This window comes from Amblyomma maculatum, chromosome 5 (assembly GCF_055883805.1).
Source record: "Amblyomma maculatum isolate TAMU_Amacu chromosome 5, ASM5588380v1, whole genome shotgun sequence".
NCBI classification, from domain to species: Eukaryota; Metazoa; Arthropoda; class Arachnida; order Ixodida; family Ixodidae; genus Amblyomma; species Amblyomma maculatum.
Genome location: NC_139348.1, coordinates 145225314 through 145251412, shown reverse-complemented (window position 1 = coordinate 145251412; position 26099 = coordinate 145225314). Strand labels below are relative to the sequence as shown.

Sequence of the window (26099 nt, the reverse complement as noted above, 5' to 3'; positions counted from 1 at the left end):
CTTTTCTTGTGGAGGTTTTCTTCACTCGACAAATTTCTCCCTCTTTTCGCTTTCAAATATTGCCTGTTTTCTTTTTTTTTTTCGTAGTTTATTCACTGCAGCTCTTTATTTTTCATCGTTTTTAATTCCTAGGTGCAGGAAAATTCCTCTGACGTTTTCTCTTTTTTTTCGTGTGCTTATATAGGCATGTTTGTTATCGACTTCTGTCTACCTCTAGCTTCTTCCTTTCTTGTTTGTGAATTTTAGGTACTAATTTTTTTTTCTCTTATTTTGAAGCTCCTGTAATTATCGAGCCCGAGCGCAGTCTTATCCGGGTTCTATAAAACGCGCCCGGTTTCTTTTCTGCCGTTCTCAATAGCAGTAGCAAAGCTGGAGCTATGAACGTCGTTGAATAGTCGGCAGGGACCGATCAGTCAACTCGTTCCCATTACTTTTATCTCTTTTTCCTCTTCGTTCGCTGCACTTCGAGGGCATATAATTCCGCGCCCCAAACATGGATTCAAACTGCCTGATTTCTGTCTTTTCCTTCACTTTACTTACCTGTGTCGTCCCGTCGCCCTCTTTATAAAGGTTTGCGATCTCGTCCGCGGAGTTCTTTCTCACGAGTATATGTATATATAAAAGCGAGCCGAGATAACAGGCCGTGTGGGTAACGAAAGCCTCGTGCGTACGGGCTCTGGCTGCAGTTGTGTGCAGCGCTGTTATAGTGGATGAAAGCGTATAGATGCGAACGCTAGCTCTGCATGCAATTAGAGGCTCCGTCCTATTAATAACTGAGGTCCTTACGACGATTACGCTTTTTCTCCTTCTCGTGCGTTGTCACCTAAGGATGTGGAGTTCGACGAAAACATGTTAGCGTATGCGTAGTAACTATCTTGCTATGCACGTCGGGGAAAGATTAAAAAGAAAAGGAGAGATATCCGCCGGTTCAGACGAGGTGACTGAAGCGCGTTTCTCTTCGTGACCGCATTGAATCAGACGTTGCTCCAGCTTCAAGGGCACGGTGCACAAAATTAGTCTGCGATTTGGCTGTGGCTACAGCTTGTAGACACAGCCAAATCGCGGGGGAGAAGTAGCAAGGACATGAGAGTGGAGCAAACCTGAAACAGAATGAGAGAGGAGGTGCTTGAGCCCCACTATATGCGCACTCTGTCCGGGTAGAAACCTCATCTTTTTCTAAACATCGTACAGAGAGAGAAAGAGAGAGAGAGAGAGAGAGAGAGAGAGTACACTAAACTGAATTATTCCCCCTTTTTACAATCTTTCACTATTTATTTTCACGCTTTCTACCGGACATGTGGCGCGGTGGTATTGCAAGGCACCTCTGGGAACTACAGAATTTCACTATCAGCGTAGGCACAGTAGCGTTAGAACTTCACAGGAGCAATGGAAGTTTCTGCGGGTGTATTTTATAGCACGAATTTTGATTTCCCATGCTTACGCAATTTGTAAAACCTAGTTGCTTTAAGCTCGCTGGCTTTTGAGCGCAGCTTATTATTGAACAATTTTACTCTTGGATCATTCATTCCTTCCTCGTAGACCAAGAAAGAAAGATCACGAGCTCAGTCTGCGACCCTTCGGCGGCGGTGTCGGGGCCGCAGCATTGCGAGCGCATTCCACGGCAAGGGGCAATCGGCATATTTTGAATGCGTGCGTGCCGCGGTAGGTCGCCATCCGTCCTTGATACAGGGGAAAGAGGGCCAGCTCAAGGGGCGAGGGGCTCGGTGCGGCCGGCGACGTAAGAGGAGAAATGGAGAGTCGGGGTACCACGCTGAGGTCACCCGATCAGCGACCACGGACCGGGTAATAATGGGCACGTGTGAAGGCAACCCGATCGGCGGCGGATGACGTGGCTTCGCTGCTCGCCTGGCTGCCAATTCGGGCTACCGCAAGTAGTTCTGACTTCGAAACAAAAGAGGGAGCGTAAAAAAATACAAGAATATGGAGGAACAAGCACCTAAGAACAACAAGAAGACGACGGTCTTGGTCGCCAGGGCTGGTGCGAGCGTCGTTTAATATTCTGCCGGAGGAAATAAGAAGGTGAGACCATAGACAGGGAGAGAGAGAGTGGGAGAAAGCTTTGAGAAAAGGTTTCAACTGGGTCGCGAACAAGGACGTTCCGGGGGTGCTGTGTGCGTGCGTTTGTGCGCGCGTATAGCCTTCGGCCGCAAATCCGCCTTGTGTGGTGGCGCGACGGTGGTGCCTGTCGCCGACACCCGACAGCAGCTTGCAAATCTCGAGCGGGCGCGGTAGATTAACGCGCACCGCTTCGCCATCTTTAATCGCGGGCGTCGTACCAGCTAGCGTCAGTGTAAGCGAACCTGGAGGTCATGCTTTCATCTGCTCTAGATATACAGGGCTTGGAGAAGTAGTGCTCTAGTTGAGAACAGTTTAGGTTGATAGGTGTTCCTTTCTTATTTATTTATTTCTCTTTTAGTCGATGTATTCATTTGGTAGGGTTTGTAACCCCTTAAAATCTGGTATGCAACTTGCGACCGGGTGAGTTACTTTGGTGCATGAAGCAATTCAATGTACGTTAAGCACTAAAGGGCGTCACTTAAAGAGCCTTGTGCCTGCCTGCCCAGTACTTCAGGGCTTCCCTTTAAGTCCTCAATACGAGTACACAGTGAGAGGGAAGTGTGGGGAAAATATACTAACTGAAACTAAGCTTCGGTGTCGCTCTGCATGGCAGGTAGCTGGCATTACGGTGTAAGTTCGCTGGCATGTTCGATCTTAGAAAGTTCCTATTTTTACTGTATTTCATTTGTTCTGGATTCTTCTTCTTTTTCGACTTTGGCACGCTCTCGCGCGTAGCTCTGAAACTGCAGGCCCGTCATTTGGTTTGTCAGCATAGAGCTGCGTGAATTAGATGATAGATTATTTTGTATACTTTTGAGGAGATGGTTAGAAAGGACTGTTAATGAAAACTTTTTGGTAATTCTTATTAGAAATGTTTTTAGTGACAGCTGCCTTCAGCGTTGAGGAACTCATTCGTGGTAATTCTGTTAAGGGATCCTTCTTCTTTAGCTTATATAAACGTTCATTAGACGATATCACGACAAAGGGTATGCCAGAAATACCAAGCGTTAGAGTTGCGGAGCTTAGAGAGGCCGTCAAGTCTACAGCGAGTGAACCACTGCCATAGGCTAAGGACGCGTTTAACCATGCCGGTTGCGACGATAGTCGCATGCCTTTGAAACGTTGAAACGCTCAGAGGGATAAATAAGGGGACACAGTGAGAGAACCTTATTGGAAAGCATTGAGCGCAGTCTTCATAGAAGTCGTTCTGAGAGGAACAGCAGTATAGAGGGCTTTCAATACCCGCTTCGGATGAGTCTGGCTAGAGCTCAAAAATTTGTCAACGTGATCACGTGGTAGGGCTAGCGATTTCTTCTAGGGTGTGGGGAGGAGGTTTGTAATTGGGAAATGGGGAGAGAATAAGGGCAGGCAGTTCCCACAGTTTTCGACGTGGTTGGTATAGCCTCTTCACTAGAAATTCATTCGAGAGATCCTCAAACTTGGGAAGAGCGGTGTACTTATTAACAGTAGGCTAATGGACTCTATTTGAATGTGATGTATTTACTGCTTACCTATATAAAGTCTAATTTGCCTGTGTATTATGCACTATGCTTGAAACATCTGCATGGTGTGTAAGCATAGGAAGTGTGCAGGTAGAGTGGAAAAATAGTTGAAAGTTTCACATACTGCTCACCGGATGATGTTAGCAAAGTCTCTCGAAGGTGCTACCGCACGACCGTTATTCTTGAAGGCAAGGGCGTTGTCATTTTAGTCGAGTGTGGGTGCCGTTGTTTTGCGATGCTTCGCACGCGTTGTCGATAATAGTTTGCTCACAGAGTTACAGGGTTAAGTACGAGCCATGTAAGCCCGTTACCACGCGCACTATCATCAAGGTCTGCGTGATCAGCTGCCCATATCATCCTGGGATCGTGCTTCAGAGGCTGGAAGGGCAAGTCTTCCAGGAGCGTACTGCGTGCACGCTGTCGCTAGCATGTTGGAGGAGTTTGTTGTTGTTGTTGTGGCTGTTGTTGTCTTGTCTCCTCTCTTGTGTTTGTCTCTTTGTTTGCGCTTACTTTCCCCGTACGATCATGAACCAACTAGCCCAGCAACAAGTTCTACTTCAGTAGGAATAAGGAAAAGAAAATGCACGAGCCTGCTACTGGCTCTGTAGCTGAGCTACCTCCGCTGCCTCGTGCAGACAGAAGAGAAAATAGAGAAGAGAGAAAAGGAAGAGGGAGAGGGAGAGAAAGACGCGCGCCGCAGCAACCGCCGTCTTCCACCACCGAAGCGGTGGCGGGTGCAATGACGGCCTATTACAGATAAAACTTCTGTGGCAGGCTAGACCCCGCCGCAAGCGGCGGTGACCTACCTGTCCCAGCCCGGGGAGTTCCAAGACCCTATTGAAAGACCCCTGTTGGAGGAGTCTCAGTGCGACTCACGTGTCACTGACATTGAGTCGCATGACCTGAAGGAGAGTGTACGCAGTCTTCTTGGTTAACAACTGTGATACCTTTGCAAGCTTTGAGCGAGGACTGATGCTTGGAGGAGTGTACGTGCGCTCGAGGAAACAGTAGTCTTACAATTACCGTCACAAGAATATCCGTCATTATTTTTGTAGCAGGGGTCGGCGCAATTGAGACAATGGTCAGCGGGAACGGTTGAGGAGAGATTGGCGTCACACGTTGTCGCGCCAGATGTCCATAGAAATCAAATTTATTATAATAAAGTCTAGTTAGCTGCAAATTATTAAATACATGCTATTGTACTTTGCAGGTGGACAACACGTCGGCTAGCCTCCACACACTGTGACTGGCAGTCACCGAACTTGAAAGAGGAATTCCAAAACCGGTACGTTTCAAGAACTCTCGCATGCTTCTGGCGGTCTTTGGGGAAGTGCATAGAGTGCACGTAACACGTGGAGAAACGTTCGAGCCAGATCGTGTTGCTCAACTCCTTCATCGCCATTTGCTCAGAATGTTTTGTGTTGACAGGTATACTTTGGCCACGTCGGTCACTAGGAATAAGAATGTCTGGACTGCAAAGCTGAGCAATTCTGGTATTTGCAGCACCACAAGTCTCATCATGTGTTTCACCTATCAGTACGCCAGTCACATACTGACCCGGTGCCGTTTGTGGTGAGTGATGAGTATAGGTGCCGACCTTATTTACCAACCGAAGTAATTGTGACACTATCCGTGTGCATGGCTGCAGGAATGCGTCACGATCAAATTATCTGCAGCGCGGCAGAGAAGTCTGCGAATCACTGAGCAGACCTGGTATTTACGTGGCTGCATGGAGCTACAGGATGAGCCAGCAACGGGGATTAATTGACGGGGAGTATCACAGGAAACACCGAATTACGAATTAAAAATAAAATATATTTTTACTTGTTTTTCGGCACTTGAAAGCGCGGTGAAGGGACCGTTTGTTCAAATTAAACTGACAAAATTATGAAAATTGCGGAATCGGAAACACGCGGCATCAAAACTGCAGCTGACCTTTAGAAACCCAAACTGGTGCCTCGTTTTCAGTAAAACAGACGGAGCTGTAGTCGAGTGTTTAAACGTAGTTATGCCATCCTGAACACGCTTTTTTATATTGGCATGAATAGAGACTTTGGCGGCGGTGCGCATTTGGAACATAAAAGAAGGAGCGCAGTTGGACGAGGACAGGAGGAAAACACACACGGACACATCGCTAGCGCCCTGTTTGTGTGCGCCCTTTTTGTGTACCTGGTCAAACTGCGACACGCTTGTTATGCTTCCACATCTCTCTCATAAGCGTGCAGTAAGCCGTGAAGAAGGTGCGCTGTCAGATTTGTGTTTTTAACCCATAACAGCGGTAGAGCGACGGTGACTGCTCAGTAAATTTGAAGTGTCGTTCACTAATAATCGCGAAGCGGCTGTTCTCTGCATGCTGTGGAGGTGATTCCAATACTATATTGGTTATACATGCATGCCCTTTGGCAGAGATTTTCAGACCTTACATTCACGTCGTAGGGAGCGTGACGTGGAAGGTTATTCATTTATTAAAGTTCACGCCAGCGAAACCAGCGCACTTGGATCTCATTGCAGTACCATGGCGAGTGTTTCTTCAAATGTGATTTTCTTGTGAAATAGTGAAAGCGGCATAACTTTGCTTTGCTAGGCGTATGGCGCTCGTAGGTGGATATATGTTAGCAGTTTGTTCCGTAGACACCGTGGATTCAGTGAGGAACAAATAACTCTCCGGGAGCTCTAAATCCCGGTCGACAGAAGACAAGCCTTTTCCTTACCTTCTTTTAAGGCTTTCTTTAGGAGCGCCGCCATGAGGTCTCTATCAGGCGCATTTTCGGATATATGTGGCTTGAAGACATTTCACCGAGTATATTAGCAAACCTTGTGCTTCGCCAATTTTGTTCAGCTGCTAGTAAGGACGTGTCTTTGGGTGCAAGCTACTAGTAGCCATTAACGCTCCAAACTACCCCTTCGAATAGAACGTCAGGACGTGCAATCACTGCTGCAAAATAGGAAGAAAGAAGGCACTGAAATCGGAACATGACGACACTTCCTGGTAGTAACAATGCAACCACCGTTAAGCGTCAATTCTGTTCCGGTCTCTTTGTGTTTCTTGAGCCGTTAGATCACGTGCATCACACGTTAACAAAACAACGGACGCGCTTCATCCTACCTGTTTAACAAATAGCAACATAAGCGCTCCATTGGCACCGTGATCAGGAATTAAACACCTTGCCCTATCGTCACTGAGCTGGGCTGCTCAATACATCGCCATATAGAGAAATAATGCAGTGTGCCACGACGGCTTTCGTATTCTAAATTTATTTGAAGCTATTCGCAAGTGATATGGCCGGATCTTTGTTCGCTGTTTCGAAACTGGAGGGAATCAACTCCTGTTTGACTAGGCTAACTAGGCGCAGACCATAGAAGCACGCACTTGATTTCCCTCTCTCTCTCTCCACGCGTCGCCGTATGGTGTCGCATTTGGTCGGGGTATTTCCTCCCGCGGTGACCTTCGCGGTCGACGCGAACTCCAACGATGAAATTTGTAAAAAGGCGGCTACCGCGACGACCTTCGGAAGGCCGAAAGAGAATGCGTTTCTCGGCTGACGCCGGAGCGAACAAGTTGCACGGTTGTCGCGTATGGTTCTTTAGTTGGCCTGAACAAGCGCACGCACAACATAACAACGCCTTGCAGCAGCTATGACCGGTTGTGCACAGAGGAAACGCTCGTGCGAATGTAGACGAACTGTGGTCTGCAGAACAGGGCAGTTTGAGCATGTTATACTCGGAAGCTGTAAGCTTCGAATTTTACTTTGTATCATCTAACGCATGTTCACCGAGCCCTCTACATCAGACTGACGCCGTGAGAAGCAGCAACGCCTGGGCTGCAACTCTTCGCTTCATTCTCGAAGTCGGGCCTCTTAACAATCCCATTAGCCCCGACCATGTTTCTGAAAAACAAGCATACAAACAAGCCTTTTTCTTTGATGCACGGACCCCAACTCCTTCTGGCGATATATTAACAGTGCAACTCCATTTCACCTGCAGCTTGGAACACGCATTCAGGTCGTGACAGTAGCTTGCTTGAGTACAAGTGAACGCGATGAAGACAGAAAGGGTGTTGGTGGTCGCGTCGGATATGGAATCGGTAAAGCGAAGAACGGGCTTCGAACTGTGTTCTCTCTTCGTCAGGCCCGCAGTTTCGGGGTCAGTTGCGCACAGATATGGTGTTCAGAAACCACGGAGTCGTTCATTCCACTTAACGGAGTCGACTTCTGAACCCCCAAATTTAAGGCTCTTCAATATCGACTAAACAGCGATGTCTGCCTTAACGTGACAAGGGCGCCAGAGCAAGATGGCGGAAGCTCTGCGCGACGTTTCAAAAAGCACTCCATGTTCGTCTCTACGCCATTGCTGCGACTGCCATATGCACATTACACGAGCTCGAAGGAAGTGGCCGTGAGAACTTTCCTTAGATGTCCACAGCAAACAAACAAAAATGTTTGAAACGAGCGTTTACGTGGTAGGCTTCTCTAGTTTTGCGCACGGACCCACTGCACGTAACTGGGCGCAGCTGACGAGACAGCATGCTCGCTCGGTCCCTCGCTAGTCTGGTGTGAGGACGCCGACCGACCCGACCGCACCGGCACCTTGTGCCGCCGTCAGACGTCCTTGGCGTTCCGGACGTCGGAGCGTGAGCGATTCCCGATGCTGCAGTCGCCGCATGAGCGCACCTTGCGCCCCCTTCTCTCCCCCTCTGCCCTTTCCCACACGCCCTTTTCTTTTCTTGCGCCTTAGCAGTAGCGAGCATGCGGTGGTTCTTGAAGGAACGTGTTTTTTTTTTCTCTCTCCCTTTTACTTGCTTTTTGGAGCTTTCACATCGAGGTTTACGAAAGGGCGCGTCTAGGTCGACCGGGTTCCTGCAGCCTTACGCGTACTCTGATCTCTGCGGCTACTGGCAAGTTGGGTGCAGTACCACGCGTCGTAGGGTGCGCACGCGTGTAACAACTACATGCTGTCCAGTTGCTTTAGTTAAAACTGAAAATGATCTGAATCTGATTGCATTAAGGGGGCCTTTAATATTTTGACGTGCATATATACAGCCGATGAGAAATGAGCACAGTTTTAAAGTGAAAGGTATTACGACTATTACAACGCAAATGCTTCGCAATTATATATACACACATATATATTATATATCCACACTGTGCCTTGGTTACAGTTTGTTCAGCTCGATATATTCTCCGAATTAAAATCTGAACACAGTCTCTAAACACCGGCGCTTTGCCTGTACAGGCTTTTTTTTTTATTTTTGTTTTCACGGTGAAATCACCCCTTTCTCCTCCCCAGCCACGATATAAGGCCAAATAAATACGAAAGTGCTGATTAAATTAACAAAATGTTACCGAAACGCTTATTTCATTTCAAGTTTTAGAGTGGTGCTTTTGTTGGCAGAGACAGAGGCTTACCGACCCGAACGTTTTAGCCGCCATACAAATAAATGCACTAGACAAATGCAGAACGTGCTGCGTGCGGTAAGGTTCGAAGCGTTCACATAAAATCGACTCCAATGTCACACAACTCATGACACGTTTTGGTGTTCTCCAGTCAATAAGCAAATCTGGCTCGCTTTTGTTCATCATCATCATCATCATCATCATCATCCTGACTATACCCACTGCAGGGCGAAGGCCTCTCCCATATTTCTCTGCATCCACTTGACCCCTGCGAACTTCTTAACCTCATCCGCCCACCTAACTTTCTGCCGCCCCCTGCTACGCTTTCCTTCCCTTGGAATCCAGTTTGTTACCCTAAGCGGCCATCGGTTACCTTCTCTTCGCACTACATGTCCTGCCCATGTCCATTTCTTCTTCTTGATTTCCACTAGAATGTCGGCAACTTGAGTTATTTCTCTGACCCACTCTGCACGCTTCCTATCTCTTAATGTTACCCCTACCATTTTTCGTTCCATAGCCCTCTGGGTTGTCCTCAATTTTAGTAGAATTCTTTCGCTTTTGTTACGTAATCGCAAAGTAGCCGATTTGAAGTAAAATCTCAGCACCGCTTCCTAGGAAAACTGGCAGCTCTCTTTGTACGCGGACAACGTAACGCTTGCGCAGGACAACAGCAGAACCAGTTAAAGCGCTACGCTAGCGGGTGCGTACACTTTTAAACAATATAATTTAAGAAGTACTGAGTAGGAAATGGTTTCCTATATGCAAGACACTGTAAGCATACACGGGTGATGATGCTTCGAGCTTCAGTGCTCGCTTGTTGCTTAGCCGCTCCCTACGTGGAAAGTGAAATGGTACCACTGGCCGACTGGTCTGGTTTGAGTAAACATAATGCTGTCCCTGCTTTTCACATGCCTGGCGTAAATCCTGGTTAAGTGTCAACAGGAGCATTGCGTACATACCTTCCTCCACAGACTCACAGATTTACCGATGCATTAACTACTTGCCCAGCAGTGCAGCCGCTGCCGCTGGAGCATATGTTAAACCGGAAAACGTCGCTTATATATATGTTGGTCTCCGATCGATACGTTAAAATAAATCCACAGTTATGTCTTTAAATTCCTGGTGATTCGTTCCTACATTTATAATTTATAATAGGCTGCCATAACCTGTTTGCGATATATATACATATATATTTACGGAACTTTTGCATTGCCATATTTTCTCTCAAGGCAATAAATAAAATAGCTAATTAGTCTTTACCAGTTAATTGACTTTCGTAATTAAATATGAGAGAGGCCTTCGGCCTGCAGTGGGTATAATCAGGCTGATGATGATGATGACGATGATGATGATGATGATGATGATGATGATGATGATAACTTCCGTAAAAGAAAAGTACTGCAGATTAACATAGGCGACTCTGAATTGCTCTCTTAGTTTTACTCAGCTAGGGCTCACCCTAATTTTAAAACGTTGGCTACACTTAGCTGGGATACCCTGTATATATATATATATATATATATATATATATAGGCGCACGAGGAAATGCGCGGCCATTGGTGCTTTCCGTGTTTCGGGCCAATGGCTGCGATAGGCCGGCTTGGCATTGATTGCTTGGGCACGTGTATCCCTCATTTTGTTGTGGGCAGCCGAGGCATGTAGATGTGCCGCGATAGGGACCAGCAGAGCGCGCGGCATCTTGCATTATCCTCTACTAGCACTTGCTCTCCAGACCTGTTTTTCTCCTCAGGCTATCGGGGCGTGAGTAGAGCAGTTTAATTACCGCTAGCCCGGTTTATTGTACTACATGCTGTCTGGTCGGAGCAGTTTCTTGTTCGAGAGTTGTCGCTAATATCATCTTGAACCGCTTGTGTCTTAGATAGCGCAGCGGGAAAATGGAAAACATTCAGGAGGCTCACGTCGCGTTCCTCGTTGTTTAAATCCGCGTTGTTTTTAAATATTGTTGGTAATGGAATTAATCCTGAGGTTACTAAACGAGTCACTTAAATTGTCGACTACAGAGAGCTGGATTTATACTCATATTGCGGAACTTTATTGGAGCGTTATTATTCATTGTTAGTGTGTTAGATATTGCTATTCCGTTCCTTTGTTGCTGTCTCCTGCGCTTGTTTCTATTTTTCGCAGCTGTTCACCAACAACGTTAGGAATCCACGCTTCATAACTATATTTTAGCTATAATAAAGAGTTCAACAGAACATATTTCATTGGGCCATATACCGTGGCTAATAGTTTAAATATATTGCCTATCAGAAACAGAGTATATAATCCAAGGGAGCGATTATGTAACACATGACAGCAAAACTATTAGCGGGTGGCTGAACACGTGATATCAGAAAACGTGCGGTGTAGACCAGAGACTGCGGCTGATGTAGGCGAAGGCTATCGTTGGAAATCTCTTGTATTTCTCCTGCGTTAGACAACGTCGCAGTGCGATCGATATTGGCGAGAATGTGCTCGTGACCATAGCTACAGTAATGAGAGCGGTTTGGTTTGCGCTTACTGATCTGATCGGGTTTTATTTATTTATTTATCTACCCTCAGTGTACAGAGTACATCACAAGGGGGAAAGATAATTCAGGAGAATATAAAAAAAAGCAAAAGAAAAAACAAATCACAATTTAAAGAAGAAAAAAAAATAAAGGTACAAATTACTATTTTTAACAACTTTCTTACATTTTAACGTTACTTGTTAAGCAAGACGAATGCTTAGCGTTCGTCTTCCGGCTCTTTTTCTATTCTATTGTGTAATTCACGCTGAAAAAAATATGTACAACACCGCCTTTAATCTGCTTACACTCGCGAAAAGATCTAACAGAACAGCCTTTTAATAACAGGAAGAATAAAACACAGTTCCAATTTGACACCTAGAAAATGCTGATACTTGTCGCAGGCCTTCAACCAGGACTTTAGATAAAACATCAAGGTTGCTTACCGTGTGCGCTTTCCCTTCCTGCGTAACACTGGAGAGGACGCCTACTTATACAGAGTAGCCGAGCGCCACACGTTGCTACCGCTTCTATCCTAAATTAGCTGTCGCTGTTTCTCGTTCGTGCCGGAGAAGGCCCTAATTAAAGCCGTGTATTCTCGTCTCATATCAGACATATTTCTTAATTATAAAATTTTGTCTTCGAAGTTTGGTTAGTGTATTTAATTGAGCACACCCTTAGAAGGAATTAATGTGACAACTCTTTGCTCGATCGCTTCTTTGCTTTTGAACTAGAGCGCTGCCGGCCGAAACGTTGCTATCGCGCTATTGTTTTTTAACACGCTTGTGTCATTTTGAGTGAAAGATGTCTGCAAGCTGTGCCCTCTCAATCGCTTCCTCATTTTGAGTCATTCCCTCACTCTGGGTGACCAACTTTCGAAGTGTATAGGCAAAAATGAGTTCCATGCAATATATACCCGATATTCGTTATCCAGGCATATTTAAGTTTTTTGGTCAGAACTTAATCGGCTGTATATCTAACCAGTTAAACTGCCAACGTAAATTTTGTTTGGTTGCATCTGTTCAATGTTCCGAAGCGCCTCAGGCTCGTGATGTACGTCGTAGTGGAGGGCTTCGAAAATTTAGACTGCATGGAAATATTTAAAGTGCATTGACATCGCACTGTACAAGAGGTGGCTTGCGTTTCGCCTCTATCGTAATTCGCCCACCGCCTCATTAGACACTAAACGAGTAACGACTCTATTTATACCATAAAGGAAAGGGACGGGGGGGGGGGGGGGGGGGGGGGAGAAACGTTCTGCGCTGGGTAGACCTCTGCTACCTTCTGAGCCCAATCCAGGATCTGGTCCTGAAGGTACTTTGTAACTTAAAAGGCTTAGGGTCCGGGCTAGTGGATACGCGTTATGCTCCATACAGCTAGAGCACTTGTGTATGTCCCTTGTGTTCTAGCTGCGCTATAGAGCATAACGCCTACTTTGCAACTATGTTTAAATTACCTGTGTTCAGCGTTCTAGACTACAGAGCAGAGGGCTCTGTAAATTAAACATAGTTACCAAGCGTCATTAGTGTCTAACATGTAGTTTCTCTCATTCCTGCGATAGTGATGTATTTTGCTTGTATGTAATAACTGATCCTGCTCTGTGTTTTTTTTTTTTTTGTGCGCTGTGTTGTTTCTGCCAAAAACTTCGTCGTATACTGCTTATGATGTATAAGCAGTAAATATATGTAAGCACTTAATATGTATAAGCAGTAAATATGTATAGACAGTAAATATGTATAAGCAGTAAATATGCATAAGCAATAGATATAAAAAAGAACCGTGGGTTTTTTTATATTTACTTGCGTCGTTCTGCATGCTTTTTGCGTTGAACCGCGCTCATGGACCTTATAGTTTTGTTATGTACCACTTGCCTAATTACAAATTTGTTTGTTTTCTTATCGTTTTTTTAACAGTGTGCGCGTATTTTATATGAGTGTCAGATAGGCAGATTTAGTGTTAAGCACACGCAGATGCCAGGTTAATGATCTGACCTGCAATACTATAGAATGAACCGAGACACAGCCTGGTTCATTACCTCGTACCAGACTCGTGGCTAAATTATCGCACTGACAGCGTACTGCCTGCGGATTGCCGTAGTCTGAGTGCCATCAACTCTGGCCAGACAACCAGGCACAAGTATTCCCCAAAAATTAGATTACGTCGGCAGTGTACGGGAAATCTCGCCGCGCAGGAAAGCTGACTGCTCACGTATAGAGCACTGAGTAGCTTGAGTTTGCCGAGCTCACAACAAGGCGGATGTTTCTTGCGGCGAGTGTAAAAAAAAAAAAAAAAAAAAAAAAATCTGATAGTGGAGCATTGCGCCAATGACTAAAATATTTCCGGAAATCGAGGAAAGGAATAGGGATTTATGATGTGTGTGATGTTGAGCAATGGCAATTTAGCAGTGTAATGATTTTTTTTTACAATGACAGAAAAGTTCACTGTGCGAGAGACGCTTTACATGCTTGACAAAATTTTGGACAACCAGCGATTAATTTTCAATAACGTCAAAGTTCAAGCTACGGATCAGTCACTAGAAGACATGGTAAAAACACTGCGCATGGGCACCGTCATGAAGGAATTTTGAAAGGCTGAAGATCTCTTATCATTGTCATTATTGAGTGGTGACCCAATCTTATGCAAATCCAAATATAAGGGTTACTCGCAAAGCAGGTGCCGGATATAACAGTGTCCAGAAAGAAATGAGGTTTATGTTTTCGTGCGACTGTAAAGATGTACTTATTCCTGAAATACACACCGATAGTTAAGTCCGTAAGAAGCTATTTTACTCCCCTTGTCAGAAACAACACATTTGCTCGGGTGACAGCTGTATCACATAGACGAAAGGGGATTTTAACGTGCTACCAGTGAAGTACATAGATATAGGTATAATATGTAATATTTAGCACGGAAATTAGGTGCTGTGTATATATGTTTCTCAAACGTTCTAGCATGTCTCTAAAGCCAAATTTGCCCACTGCCCCTGCTACGGATGAGCAAAAGCCATCAACAACACAAAAAAAGAAATAAAATTATGGGTTAAATCCACCAAAGCTGCATCGTCGATAACGGATGATATAGCGGCGGGCTTCGGTGTCGTTGACCACCTGGGGTTGTTTAACATGCAGTAAAATCCCACAGCACAGGAGCGCCTTGCGAAACGGCCGTGATTGAACCCCCAGTTCTCGAACTCAGCAATCGACCGCCCTACCACTGAGACACCGCGACGTAGGTTGAAAAGCAAAAAAAAAAAAAAAAAAAAATAATAATAATAATAATAATAATAATAAAGAAGTTGCTCAAACAACTGTATCGTGCGCACAGAAGGCACAGAGTGGCATGTTCAAACTGCATTCTGCTATGCAACAGACTGCGGTCGCATGCTTCAGTAGCTATAGTATTCCAAACAGAAACAGCAGTGTACGATGTCTGAGCGTTTGCATTAAGTTGTATTGGTGACAGCGACCTGATTTGCTTTGAAATGGCGCAGCATCGCTTCGTTTGAGACGTCGCGCGCCAATCTCAAGCGCCGAAGATCAATTGATGATGTCCCTATCCAGCATGACATACTCGATATGTACAAGTATATTTTTTAACGGAGTATGGGATAATAGCCTATTGACGTTTCTTTGCAGGAGGCAGATAGGTAGGCAAAAGCGGTCCGGAACCGCGAAACAAACAAAAAACCTGCTATTACTCGCACACATAGATCACTACTGGCTGGCACACGACGCGACCACGCTTCCACACTGAATCCCTGTAACAGAACTCCTGGAAGCAATTCTATGTCTGCGACATTGCGAGCCGCAGATATTCGCAACGAGTCCCGTTACAAGGTTTGGAAGTAGGCTGGTTGGTCTATATATTTTTGACAAAGACTGGAACTATGGGGTAATGCTTTCTTCGCGTAGTCACACCGCGTTCGACGCCTCCGCCTGCGAATTGCACGCAATTTGTTCGCAATGCGCCTCCTCGGAAGGCGCCACGTACGACGCGTCGCAACCACGAGACCTCGGCGAACCTTGACCGGCTTGCAGAGCAAGCCTTTCCCTTCTCCCGCAACCACCCCAGAGGCCATTGTTCGAACGCGGTCGCTCTGCAGCCGTCTTGCACCCAGTCGCCGAACGTTGCCAATGTGGCCCCGTGCCTGCTCGCTGTTCGCCGCCGCGCTGGCGATCGGTTGCTTATACCCTGGCGGCAACGTCCAGCCTGTCCACGGGCGTGGTTGTCCTAGCATTGTCTGGTATTTTACTCTCCTCTTTCTCCCCTTCACTTTACCTTTGGTCTATATACGCGTAGCGCATTTTGTCTCACCCATCGTGAGTCGGTGACCTAGAGGTACAGCTGACTGGGAGGACGTGTCCGCTATACGTCCCTTTCATGTCCTCCCCGTTTCTAGATCTGTTTTAGGTCTTTCTACAGTTCTTGTTTGGCGCTGTTTAGTTCGTTTCTTTTCTCTGTCGAGGCGCTGCTTCAGTGGATAATATTTCTCGTCCTTTCTTTGTCGTCGTCCTTTGATTTTCCTACCTTTCTGTCTGCCTCTTTCCCTCCGCAAATCGTTGTCTGACATCGAATGAATCGGTTTACGCAGCGTGGCGCCGAACACCTATAGCTTGTCGCCTGGCCTTCTCCCAGCATTTTTCTTTTCCGCACGTTCGCGTCGAGCGAACCCAGCGCACTTGTGTGCCAAGGCCGCCGAATGTCGTTCACACTGGCCTGGTGAAGGCAAGAAGAAAAAAAGCCGAGTGAAAAGGGTAAGAGCCTGGTGGACGTGAGGCACAAGCCCCGCACAGGGCTGTCGAACGCTTTATCGTCGTCCGCTCGTACACGTGTACATGCGGGTCTCATCTGTTCGAAGCGCACCGCTGACTGACCCCGTTTAATTACGCCCTTTGCTGTGCCCGGAAGCATGGGTGTGTTCTCAGCGACAGATCTGCGTGACCCTGTTGGCAACCCCCGATGGCCAGGGTGTGACACGCGACTGCTTGCTTGTGTGTTTACCGAGGTCGCGAGTTCGAGTGCCTACTGGCAAGGCAAGGCCTCGTTCCGATGAGGGATGGCAGTAAGCGAGCTGCTGGATTAAAAAGAAATGAGAACTTTAGCCGTGCAGAGAGATGTCGAGAAGAGATCCTTGCGTGCTCGCGATCATGGAAGATTAGAACGGAGGTCATTGCATTGCGCTGTCATATCGGACGTTGGTACCGTTGTTCTGTTTCTTTTTTCTTTTACGTAAGTGACGTCACTTCGGATGCGTCTGTTGATGTTTTCGCCTGCTTATACTTTAATCCTATCTCGAGACAAAGAAGAACAGTGCGACCAAATGCGCCTTCGACCAGTGAACTCCATTGTTGCTACGTCTAAAAACAAAAATAGGCATTCACTGTCCGGTTCTGCTTCCTGCGGTTCGTCTTCCTGCTTTACAACCAAACAGTGATGCCCTCTGTAACTTACGGATTGTCCGTTGGGATTCAAGATAAAATGTGTGGCGTAAATACTTTGGTTTTTAATTCGACATTCATCTTAGTGCTCCTGGTCAAGCTACCTGCAGTTCTTGGCTTGCGGAAACGCTGCCGAGAAAGATAATCCAACTAGGACCTATGCTGCGCACGGTCGACAGTTATCGCACAGGTATTTCCGAGGATATACTTCTTGCTACAGGTCGCCAGCTCGTACTTATTAATATAGGGCTTGCGAGAGTCACTTGTACAGTCAGCGGAATTTGCAGATATTACCATTAGCACGAGAGCTGTACACTATTTTCCCGGGCCGTGTCTTTGGTTATAACTTTCTTCGGAGGTTTAATAACGCATTGATAACAAGAGGTCTATCAGACTGAGACGCATCACTGAGGGTCGGGCGAAAGCCCTTTAGCTCGTAGACAACTAGACCTTTCATCGTTGAAATCCCTTTAGTGGGGCAACACTGGAGTTGCTGGTTCTGATCACAAGACAGAAACTTACTTCTGCAGAAAAACAGCGGGCAGGTTCGACGGTCCACCTCTTTGCTCCTAAAAGTGCTAATCTCACAGCTCTGAGCGCTAAATGTGACACTAATATTGACGCAAAACATGGGCTGTGCCTTATTTGGCGTGTTTAGTATTGTGTGTTGTGTTCGGCGCTGGAGTTGTATCAATGTATGACCAATTATCCTGGACCAGTGTGAGAGTAAAACTAGTTTGTCCACGGCCTGAGTCTTCCTTGTGACATCTTATGTTGTGGGGACTGGCCAACCCTTCAGTATCTCGGTGCGTCGCCGGCGATTCACACACGTGAGCAGCTTTACGACTTCCACCCCGAAATGAAGCGTAACGTGTTAGAAAGATTTGGGCCAAGCGTATCGACTGATATAGTCCTGATATAGTCCTGATATAGTCCTGATATAGTCAAGAATCCCTGCGTGAAGGGAATCAAGCAATGGAGGACACCTTTCGACTATTCTGAAGGCAGTGTGTGCATCTGCTAGCGAACATATAAGTATTACATACATCAACCAGACGCTTGCAGGTGGAGTCGGGGCGCACCAGATATCGGACTGTTCAGCTCGACCCGGCAGTGTTTATACGAACCCGTTTTTGTTGGGACGAGATCACCGCTGCATCTAATGTCGAGAAAGGAAACTACACTCAAATGCTCGCAGAGGAAGGGGAAAGCCAGGAGGAACGCTTCCCGGCCTTTTGTTCTGCTGCCTCATCAGAGAGGAGGTAAAAGCGGAGGCGCTGGCTCGATGCGGCAGCGTGCACATGCTCTTCACAAACGGGTCCAACTGACAAAGCCCGACTCGATGGTCATTCAGCTCGACCCGTTAACATACACACGAGCCCAACAGCCAGTTTTTAGGCCGACGAACTGTCCCGACCGGTCTATTCGACACGACATCGTCAGTCTCATGTAAGGCACCCAGCCAGTTCTTGTCCTTAGCTTATCCCTTGTGTTGTGAGATGATTCTGCCCATACAGCGGACTTACGGTGCCTTCATGCAGCGTTCCTTTGGTAGGGCGATCACATCTCCGCCATGCAGGTGCACGAGGCTCATTTAGCAGAATTAAAATATTTCTAAACTATGAATCAGCGCTGCTGTACGTCACTGCGAGAATGCCCATCCGGGTGTCAAGCATACCGCCCTCCCCTCTTCCCCACTGCTGCACTCTCCCCTCCCGCCACATTGTTTCTGAAGATACATCATCTGCCACCCGCCCTCTTAACTCTGCGCTCCAGAAGAGTTAGTTGTTGGGCTAGTTGGTATTGTCAATTCAACCTCAGTTTCCGGTGCAACGGCACAGGGCCAAAGAAAGGAAAAGCTCTAGTGAAGTATTTTACACATCGGGCTCACCTTTCGTCAGCGCAGTGTTCATCCTTCTCTTCCATCTTCCTTTCTTTCTACCCTCCGAGAGCGCCACCCACCTGCAACCTCCTCATCCTATCCTCCTAGCCAAATGGTTGCCCCCCATATAGCCAGAGTAAAAGCGTAACACCATGAGCGATCCATTGAGGCGAACTAGAGTATGAGCAAAATCAGGGCTAAACGTCCAGGCAGTGTGGTTCATCAAAACGGAAAAGCCGCAGATTTTTTAAAGAACAGTAAACGTCAAGCCCTGGTCTAAAAGTGGGTATTGCTTACGCAGGTCATCGCATATAAATCCTCTGGATGTCTATCACGTTTTCTTTGTGATTACGGCGTACTTGACGTATGGGAACGTCCAATACTGCTTCTAGATGTCACGGACTTATTTCAGGTTAAATTACGGAAGCTTCCTTTCTACTGTAGGGAAGAGCGCAATCCTTGTGATTGGTAATGGCGATTCCCGACCGAAAGATAGACAGGCGCCGTACCAAAGGAAAGCCGCGAAGACGGAAGATAAGTCCACTCCATCTGCCTTCAGCGCACGAGCTGTTACCATGATTTCTAAAATGATGGTGCACATCGCCGTTTGTCCGCTCGGCACAGAACGCCTTCCCAGCATCTTTCTGCAGACGCTGCGGGCTTATGTCGCCGTCGCGGACAACAAGCTGTAAGACATAATTTCTCGCATTTAAGCGAGCGTTGCTAGAGGCAATTACACGCGCATTAGTGCGTTTCACCGTTCAGAAAGAAATGAACTTTGCGCCATTGATTGCTAATGGAATTTGGCCAAAGACTTCAGCTTCAGCGTACTTCCAAGTGTTCATAATGTTGACACGGTTTTCCTTAGAACACGGGGCTTTTGAAGACACCAGTAACTATACAGGGGATCATCTCTGCGTAGTCGGCGTGTGTTTGAACTGAAAAGCTCCTGAGCCACCTTCTTACCAGAAATAATTTTATTCAGGAGACCTTAGCTCTTAAGATTATTCAAAAAGGGTTAAGCGCTGCCGACAGTATGCCAGATGCAGCGGCCTGATGACAGCAGGCCTCCGCCATTTCTAGAATTTGGTTTGAAAGAACTTGTAGACGGGCTAGATGGTTTTCAGCTTCAGATGGCATTCTTAGCGCTAAAAAACACACGTGTGTTTTTTAGCGCTAAGAATGCCATCTGAAGCTGAAAACCATCTAGCCCGTCTATAAGAATGCCGTATGATACTAGAATGTGGTGCATTTAGTCGGCATTCTTCGCAGGCATCTTCACAAAGATTTCGAGAACGGCCGCCACATCCGACACTTTACTGTGGGGGCGACTGCGAACATCTTTTAGAACACTCTTGTGGTTACGACGAGTAGGCTGCCTACTCTTCACGCGCGGATGAAATAAAGGAAGCGAAAGAAAATAAAGTTTAATCAGTTTCTGTGATCAGGACTCATCCACGTGGTTCTTCGTGGTCTACAAATGACAAAGGTACACATTGTTTCGGGGCACTGGGCGAGTCTTTAGCTCTGAGACATTTGTTCAGGGTTTCGATGGCACTGCTGAAGCAACAAAAGGAGAGGTCACGATACTTGAAAGTCGGCATCTTCTTGTGGGTGCGACCCGAAGTCCTACGTTGGATGGCCAAAACGGAAATTTTCGCCAGAGGAGGGTGACAAAGAGTGGTCATCATTACATCTTCGAGCCGATGCTTGCTATTACTCTTTCAGAGTTCTCTTCGTTCTTCTCCTCTTGTTCCGGCGGCTATACTGCGCATATTATAGTAAGCTAAAGCTGCGTACACCCTAGCCCAGATATGGCTAGTTGCTACAATGCATAGCACGCATTTTTCTCCAGGAGTGGCTGTTTCCTTGTGGAGAAACTAACTGGTGTCCTTGTGGGCGTTTGTTTTAAGGGAGTATTGGGGAAGTGTTGCTTGTCGGGACACTTGGTGAATGGTTACGGGAAACCAACGGGAAAAGACACGTTCACAAGAAGTACATAATGACGCTGGAAACTCCTTTTTCCTCTCTTAAATAGACAATCTTCGCCGATTGAAATTCAGTAGTGTTTCCTGCGTTGACCTGTGTACTTCTTCTTGTGAATGCGTTTTTTCCCGCTGGTTTCCCCATTTTAAGGGAGTAATGGTTGCGTATTGAGGGCCTTACCCGTGAAAACACCCTAGTGCTCAACGAACTGAGTTTTGTAGCACATCTTGCTTGTATGGGCAAACCAACGCACCTGCACTGGCCGCCGCGACCTTACGTTACCTGCCGCTTGTCCAAACTGCATACTATACCGCGCTAACGATCGAGAGACGAGCACAAAGCTGGACGCAGCTGCAAACAAGCAGGGAAGAATGAACGCCGACACGAACGCGAAGGCCCGACCCATTTAGCCAGCGTCGCCGGGCCCGCTCTGAGCGCGGCCATGGGCGCTCACCAGAGGCACCGCGTGCGCGGATCCGAGGCAGCTGATGGATGATTTCACGTTTGTCGGCGGCAGCGAGGGCAGTCGGTCGGTCGGCGTTGAGAAAGAACAACGCGATGGGTCTCATGGGTGGTTCGGCTGTGCCTCCGTTCGGTAATCATACGCGTGGCGCAAGAAGTGGGCCTATGTAAATTGGCGCTTTGCGTCGGCTTCGCGCGGCGACACTGCAGCCGCATGGCGGACATGCGCGCTTTAGGAGAAGACGACAAATAACAACTGCTCGGAAAGTAAAAAAAAACAAAAAACGTATAGCTGGATCTGCATTCGTGGGGTTTGGGAGTGGCGCTACAGGTAGCGCTTTTGCTTGTTCCAATGTTAATGCGCACTGAACGCGTATACCTTTCCCTGTCGGCTGCTTTGATGTATAGGCAATGCATTGTTAGGCTCCTTGGTTAAGCAGGAGCTTGCCTGTGCGGCTGATAAACGATCGAAGTCTACCTAACGCATGGCTTGTTTATACCGAGCTGGTGACTATGGTCGGGACCGATAGGCGTAATAGATTTCGCGCGTACTTGTGCTTTGTAAATCAGCAGCAGCTTTCTCGTTAGCCGTTTTGATTGCATTGCTATCTCCTTTCCCGACTGGTTGCGCTCCTGTGTCGACATGTTACGCAACGCCCGCATATAACGACGGTTATGTGAGCACTGCCCCTCGCCACATTTTGGGTTAACCCTCATTCATCTTGGATGGTCAACAACGTATTTATCTATTTTATTTGGTCTCTGGTTTTTTTGTGGAATTAAGTTCTTACACAGGCTTCAATCTTGGAATGTTTCATCATCCTCCAAGCAAGTTGAGTGAGATAGCTGAAAGTTCTCTGCCCTCTGTCCTTATCCACTCACCCCCGCCTAGCACATTCCAGCGTCCTCTACTGGGACCCTAACAATCAAGCCTGACCGCGTAATCATGACATGCATATTCTGAAAAGTAGCCCTTTCACCCGTTATGTGTCACTCCTAGCCTACATGTGGCTCATACGGCTTAGGATCACCTATATAGAATAGATGCCTGTGCGGGAGGCGTTCGCGAAAGTTAACGACGCACTTCATCACAGGCACTGACGATTACGTCATTTACACTCGTTTTCGACCTTAGTATACACATACTTGTCGTAAAAAGAACGATTACGTTGACAGAGGAAGGCTTAAGCGATCTTCCTTGCACGCAAGATGGTGTATCTGCTCAATTGACAAAGAGTGAAAGAATATGCGATTATAGAGTGACACGCCACAAGGATGACAGGTTTCCGATTCGTCGGCTCCAAAGCGTTTCGTCTTCCCACGCTTCGCAACCTAAATCCTTCCCTATGGCAGCTGCGATGGGAGTTGTAATTGAAGTTCCTTCCACGCTGAAGCCTCAGTAACGTCTTTAGAATATATAATCTGGCGGGAACTCGGTGAGGGGTGCAGGAGGAAAGAACGTTACACGCCGACGCGATACGCGCGGAGATGTTACCGCGCGTGTCCTTGTCTGTGCGGAGCTTAAAGTCTTAGTGGTCGCCTGCTGTGAGTTTGAGTCGGAGTTTGTGCCCGAGTTTTAATGACTGGGATCTACGAGTCGCAGGGGCCGAGCAAGATTTGGGCCTCCTGCTATGGGGGCGTGACCGATGGGCCCTGAATCCGCTGGAGCTTTGAGCTAAGCCTTCCTGTAACTGCCACGCCAGCAACAAGGGAGAAAACGAAATTGTAGGTGTCAGTGTAACGCATGAAACTTCTTTTAGAGGTGACACACTTTCGCTGCATTCCCGCATATGACCAACGTGACTGATGCATAACGTCACCTTATTCTTCTAAAAGTTACATGCCATTTATGACGCGAAAGGCTGAAAGAGTATTGCTAAATAAATTGTTGCTTTATTTGAATTATTTTCATTTGTTATTAGCCGACTATTTGTATTATCAACTAGGTGGTACTTCCCTGATGGGGCTGGTACAGGTAGGTCACCGTCGCTTGCGGCGGGGGCTAGCTTGCCTCAGAATTTTTATCTGTTGTAGGCCGTCATTGCACCCGCCACCGTTTCGGTGGTGGACGACGGCTGTTGTCGCGGCGCGCGTCTTTCTCTCCCTCTTCCTTTTCTTTCTTCTCTATTTTCTCCTCTGTCTGCCCCGCCGGGGTGGTGCAGTGGTAAGACGCCCGACTACTGTGCCGGAGTTCCCGGGTTCGAACCCGACCGCGGCGGCTGCGTTTCGATGGAGGCGAAACGAAGAGGCGTCGTGTGCTGTGCGATGTCAGCGCACGTTAAAGATCCCCAGGTGGTCGAAATTACTCCGTAGCCCTCCACTACGGCTCCTCTTTCTCTCTTTCCACTTTCATTCCCACCTTCCTCCCTTCCCCTACGGCGCGGTTCGGGTGTCCACAGAGCAAGTGTGACAGTTACTGCGCCTTTCCCTTCCTGTGAACCAATGAACCAATTCTCCTCTGTCTGCACGAGGCAGCGGAGGTGGCTCAGCTACAGAGCCAGTAGCAAGCCCGTGCATTTTTTTTCCTTCTTCCTACAGCCCAAACAACAACATTATCAACTATCATACCGAGGAACAGCGGCCACTTTTGGCACCGGTTTCAGTTTGGCACCGGCGTGATGGAGATGTGGTTCTGCCGATGGAGTTGAATGGTAGACTACTTTTAAATCATAGCTTCAATATACAGTCACAGGACATGTAACTGCGTGCGTCCCGGCTTGAGAGTGGTGTGTGCGTACGTACTTGTGTCTCTGCTAAAGGTAGGCAAAAAATTCGGATGGTTCTACCTTGGCCAAACGACTACTGGGCTAGATTAAAAGCCGTGTAATCTAGTTTGCAGTACTTTTTAGTTTTACATAGTTAATTAGTTAGTGAATAAAATTTTGTGGTGGTTACCCGGATCGATATGAAGGAAATGCGATAGATGCGTGTCAGGCTCTCGCTTCCGTCGCATACTCTCAGGTGTCCTTTCCGCTCACTGTGGCATCACGCTGTAGAGCGTGACGCTTTGATGCGATGTCACGTTCCTGCATTGCAAGACCTCTGACGAGACCGTCACTTTCGCACAACAGCCCCTACAAGTTTCTTTTTTCGCTAACGTCACATCCTGTGATGTAGTTAGCTCTAATTCCGTGGCTGGCACGTCCTCGAGCATTAAAGATCAGAGACTAGTAAACGCGAGCTTGGAGACCCTTCGCAACCTCTTTTCTTAGCATCACACCGCCAATCCTCCACTGGAGTAGCAGACACGGCGGCATGTCAGGTGTGACGTCATTTCCTGTCATACTTCTAAAAGCCTATTTATAAATTGAGGGGTGGGCTTCCTTGAAACACCTGGCTCATACCCACTGTACACGAAAAGCCCAGCCAGAGAGTGTGCTTCAGAGAAAAGCGAATTTCGCTCTATGAGACGTGTCATGGGAGGCTAAAGTGGCACCGCTGTCATGTGGAAGCTTTAAAACTTTGAGTCGCCTTTTCTGGTCAGCAAAGAGCACTTTCGGTAAATGATGCCTGTGTGCAAGCGTTTAAGCTATAGCTGAACTTGCTTTTGTCTGGCTTATAGGGTTTAACGTCTCAAAGCGACTAACGCTATGGCAGACGCCGTAGCGATGGGCTCCGGAAATGTTGACCACTTCGGGTTCTTTAACGTGCACTGGCATTGCATAGAACTTAAGGGCCTTTCTTTTCGCCTCTATCAAAAAACAGCCGCTGCGGCCGAGATCGGACCCGCGTCCTGGGGACCAGCAGTCGAATCTATATTTCAAGGGTGTCTGAAAGTTTTCAGTTCACCCTTTGCACCTGAAATAAATGATCTAAAATTTATCTAATTATTATTCATTATTTAGGCCACCTGACTCCCAATAGCCCGCACTTCATTTCAAGGGGAGGACACTGGAGTTTTTTAAATGTTCGGTCACCTTTAGCTGGTTCACTTGGCATATATATATATATATATATATATATATATATATATATATATATATATATATATATATATATATATATATATATATATATATATATATATATATATATATACATGCACGGTTTCAGAGTGACACCTTGTGCAAAGTGCGGAACAGCGACAGGACAGCTGCACGTGAGCGCTTAATCTCTTTCGTTATTTCCCTGAATGCGTGTTTGACTGCGGCCTTTGTAAATAGTTGTACATAGTTTCTCTTTCCTGTTCTTACTCGATTTCCCTTCCATCTTGTTTTGACGGCTTATTTTCTCACCTGTCCTGTGAATTTCCGCCGGCTGCGGAAGGGGTGTGTAAATAACTGATAGCAATAGTTTGTGCGGTCGGCACCCAGCTCTACCTTCAGCTTTTGTTTTGCTTTTGCTCAGTAGAATCCGCCAGCACCTTCCGGTCGTCAGTGCAACTGAGCCGCAATATATTTGTTTTCTTTCCACCGCGAGCAGGTCAACGCCAGCACCCATATTGCCCCAACCTCAGCTTGTTCGTAGCATGTTCGCTAAATAAACCAGGCTTGCTCGCAGACAAAAAGAATGGGCACTCAAAGGCAGCTAGAGGGAGCTATGAAAACGAACCAGCATGTCTTGTCATAAATCACTGTCAACTTGACCGACGCTTCCCTCAACACGCTCACGTACTTATTGCTGTGAGCTATACTTCTTACCCCCCCCCCCCCCCCCCGGGCCGGTAAGAAAAGAAAAACATATCTAACGAAAGAAAAAAGACACGAGACACAAATGACTGCGCTGGAACCGGTGCCAGCTGGCCGTTATCCCACCCGTTTTAATCGCATGATCAGCCCATCTGAATGCAGAGCAAAGTTTTAATTTATTGCCCAACGACCACTTTTACGATATCTCCGCGTCATAAAGAG

At 47.0% G+C, this 26099-nt stretch overlaps 1 protein-coding gene across 1 annotated transcript in view; it reads left to right on the top strand.

The window, feature by feature from the left end:
- LOC146189850 (uncharacterized) overlaps nt 1–26099 on the top strand; it is a 387936-nt gene that overhangs the window by 88006 nt on the left and 273831 nt on the right. Inside the window, exon 2 of the mRNA XM_084604618.1 lies at nt 4792–4866. The gene's annotated coding sequence lies outside the window, so the exon portion shown is untranslated. The remainder of the gene's footprint in view (nt 1–4791; nt 4867–26099) is intronic.